Here is a 4,561-nt window from a genome sequence, read left to right on the forward strand (position 1 = left end):
ATAATCATTAACATTACGATGGTTACCATTAACACTATTATAAATATCTGTACCATTTTTCATTTAGTTTATAGCAACATTACCTTCGCTGTCTGTACCTCTGTGTGTATATTGTGTAGGCTGCCTCCCTCCCCTCTCTCTCTCCTTACATCCCTCTCTCTCTCTTTCTCTCTCTCTCTCTCTTTCACTCTCTTTCTCTCTCTCTTTCTCTCTCTCTCTCTCTCTCCCTCTCTTTCCTTCACCCCAACCGGTCGAGGCAGATGGCCGCCCACCCTGAGCCATGGTTCTGCTCGAGGTTTCTGCCTCTTAAAAGGAAGTTTTTCCTTGCCTCTGTCGCCTAGTGCTTGCTCTTGGTGGGAACTGTTGGGCTTCTGTAAATATCATCACAGAGTACGGTCTAGACCTGCTCTTTTATGAAAAGCGCTGTGAGATAACTGTTGTTGTGATTTGGCGCTATATAAATAAAATTGAATTGAATTGAAAATAGACCTTCTTGTTTCATTGTACTGTGCGTATACAGTGTATAGCATCGGCCTACTCCTAAATGCAGGGGCGGACTGGCCATCGGGAGAACTGGGCCAAATCCCAGTGGCCAATTTGGCTTGCCATCATCTAGCAAACTTGGGCCACCACGTTCTGCATTCAGCTCATCTTATCAAATGAAACAGTCCCTTCACTCCTGGTTTCAGTGGTAAACCACCACAACAATAACATTAAATTCTAAGCAGACACGTTTTAAGAATACATTTTGTATGTCAAACAAATGGAAAACTTATTAGAAAATTTTAACAAAACTCCCTTCACTGCTATGCATCATGGGAAGTCTGCCCGGACTCACACAGGCAGCGCGTGAACCGCGGTTTAATTCCGCCCTCTGACCGGCTTCAGCTTCCACCGGATATCCCAAATACTCTACAGGGCGAGCGAGACCACGACCACACTCATGACCCCACAGGGCGTCGTCACCCCCCAAAACAGGGGACCCAAAAAGGGTACCCCGAACCTACTACTTACAAATAAACAAAAACATTACAGAACCAACACTCTGGCTGGCCACTAATAAACTGCTCAGCTGGGACACAAGACAGAGCATCCACCACAACATTATCCTTGCTTTTGACATAGGCTTCAAACCACACTACCAGATCCGGTTTTGCAGAACACAAAATGAGGAATACTGACAACTGGGAAGTTGGGGTCAAGGCCCTGACCTAAAGTTCACATGAAAATGAGCACCCGAAGCTCATCCCAAACGAACAAGTTGGCCTTCTGCTAGACATAATATACCAAGATTCCAGCAACCAAATACACACAACACTGGAACTACCACAAAAGCGCTAAACCAAAGTAGCACACCGAAGTTTCCTCCAAACAAAGGCTCACTAGCCAAACAAGTCATCCCAAGGCGCACAGCACAAGGAAACAAAGCTACAACCAAACTCATGCTAACCAAACAAAGCATGAGCCAAGCGCTTAATGTCTATTACCAAAACTAGCAGGCCAACCCACAAAGTCACACACACCAACCTGGATGGTTTACTTTCCCAGTGCCAAAGTTTTAATCCCCCAACCAGACCAAAATGTACAATAAACCCTAAGGTACTAATATCCACAAGGTTTAAAGAAATTTAGTACTACATCATTTAAGATTAGACAAAGCACTGATGTACAGTTTCAACGTTCCCTGGTGGTAACACCAGCACAGAAACAGACTCCGCCACAGCAAGTTTACTTTTCTGCAAGATCCCCAGCTCAACCAAAGATGACAAGGTAACATTTTTAATGTCATCCTTACCACTCACTAACACCATAATGATCTGTGTTCCTGACTAGTTGCTCTCTTGAAGCCATTGGTAAATGTCACCATAGGCGCACCAAAAAAAAAAAATGAAGTTAAAGAAGCCATAACTACTGCTTACCAGTCAGACTGCAGATACACACCGCCCCAGACAGGAACATTTCCCCCTGACTGCCTAACACAAACTAACTACTTCTCACCCCTAGTCTTCATGCGGCTTGTGGTGGGCATTTACGCACTAGAGACCGCTGGATCAGGAAAGCGACTGGCAAACCAGCAACACTCCCGAAACCACGGACATGCTCCCAAGCAACAGCTTTTGCCACGTTCGCCACAACGCTACCCCCCAAAACAGCTCAACGAACCCAAAGGGAAACGTCGCTACAACCTAGAAGGGAAGACTCATCACCACTACACAAAAACTACACACAGCCAACCCGGCTAATGTCTACTGGATCCGCTGATACACAATATGAACCATCGGCAAACAAGTGCTTTTTAAAAGCCAAACTACAGGTAAGAAACAGTACACGCAAAAGGCAAATAGCTTACCAACAAATCATCCTTAAGTACGTGTCCTTCCTGTTTAATCCAAACAAAAGTTTACCAGCCCGCACCTGCCCAGGTAAACCAGAGAACACAAGACCGCTGAGCGCGCCACGAGCGCTCTTAAGGAACTCTATACATATGCGCATCAAATCCACGTGTGAAATACAAAGCAAACCTACACACTACTAAGCAACAAACTTTAACACTAAGTACCAAATACCATTTTCAATAATCTTACCAAACAATCACAGTATCAATGGGAAAATCACGGCCGGACGAGCCCCCAGTTTGTCATAACCTGGCTCAAAGGCCATGACAAATACGGAGAGGACACGGAGGATTGCCAATAATAAACATATTTATTGTAGCAACTTAAATAACTAAACTAATAATCAACAATGTAGAGTGTGTTAGTCAGTGAAATCAGTGGTGTAGATGTGGATGAGTGACAAGTACGGCGCTTGGGTGTTGAGGAGTGGTAACAAACATAATGTAACAAAACAATGCTGCTGGCAGGAGTGGGATTAGATCAGAGAGAGCTCGAGAGCAAAGGGCCAGAGTATTTATCCTCCCACAGCGTCTGGCCCAGGTGCTCCCAATCTGGTTTACGGGCGCTGATATCTTCAGGGACAAAAGGAACACAGTAAACTGCCCAACACCACACAGTTAAACACCAAACTAGGCAAGTCCTTTGTCTGATGCAATAAGGAGGTCGTTGTGCTATGATGAGCTCTAAATCCTGACTGAAAATCCTCAAATAAACTATTGCTCTGTAGAAAGTCACACAGCTGTTTAGCAACTGCTTTCTCCAGAACCTTAGAGAGAAATGGAAGGTTAGATATAGGTCTATAGTTGGCTAAAACATCCGGATCAAGTTTGGGCTTTTTCAGAAGAGGTTTAATTACAGCTACTTTAAAGTACTGTGGTACATAGCCTGTTGATAAAGATAGATTGATCATATCTAGTATAGAGGTGCTGACTAAGGGTAAAACTTCTTTAAGCAACCTAGTTTGAATATCCAAATTAGATCCTATACATCCCATGGGCCTTAGTGAGAACAGTGCTTCGTAGTGTGCAGCAGAGATGGCAACAGGATTCAAACTCTTTACTCCCTCACCTGGCCAATGCATGGCCTTGACTTCTGGTAACTGTGTACTCATCACAGGGGGAGTCATCAGGATTTGGATTCTGGGGCCGATCTCACCTGGGATTTTCTTGTCCTCTCTCCCCCATGGTACACACTTTGAGGAGAACCCTGAGCCCATGCTTTGCCTTTAGCTCTCCATCCCAAACCCGTTTATTGGTCAGACAGCACAGGCAGAGTCAAGGTGATCTCAACAGTGCCTTGACCCCTATAGGCCTCCTCCAAATGGAGGGGATCCCCTTTCCTTAGAGACAATAAAAACATTAAATTACCCCTAAATTATCATCAATCCAGCTGATAAAGGGTCTCAAATCATAATAATGGACCAATAACAGTAATTAGCTAATGTTAAACACACCTTTTCAATTCAATTCAATTCAAATTATATGGCACAACAACAGTTATCTCACAGCGCTTTTCATAAAGAGCAGGTCTAGACCGTCCTCTATGATGTTATTTACAGAAGCCCAACAGTTCCCACCAAGAGCAGCACTAGGAGACAGAGGCAAGGAAAAACTTCCTTTTAAGAGGCAGAAACCTCGAGCAGAACCATGACTCAGGGTGGGCGGCCGAGAGAGAGAGAGGGAGAGGGAGGGAGGGTGAGAGAGAGAGAGAGGGAGAGAGCGAGAGAGAGAGAGGGAGGGAGAGGGAGAGAGAGAGAGGGGGGAGGGAGGCAGCCTACACAATATCCACACAGAGGTACAGACATTAAAGGTGATGTTGCTATAGACTAAATGAAAAATGGTACAGATATTTATAGTAGTGTTAATGATAACAGTCGTAATGTTAATGATTATAATAACAATAATAACAATAGGACTAGTAACAATAGTCGTTGTAGCAGAGGGTGTCGAGCAGGAACACGGGGGCAGCAGGTGACCCGCAACCACAGATCCAGACTCCACAGCTCCAGAGCCAGAAAACCTGCAGGAAGTGATAGGAGGAGAGAGGAGAGAGACGAGAAAGCACAAGACTACCAGAAAGGGGAGAAGTTGTGTTAGTAACATGCAATAATGGGATGAGGTTGCATACAGAGGGAGAGAAAGTAGAGGAGAGAGGAGCTCAGTGCA

Source organism: Micropterus dolomieu, linkage group LG02 (genome assembly GCF_021292245.1).
Source record: "Micropterus dolomieu isolate WLL.071019.BEF.003 ecotype Adirondacks linkage group LG02, ASM2129224v1, whole genome shotgun sequence".
Lineage (NCBI taxonomy): Eukaryota > Metazoa > Chordata > Actinopteri > Centrarchiformes > Centrarchidae > Micropterus > Micropterus dolomieu.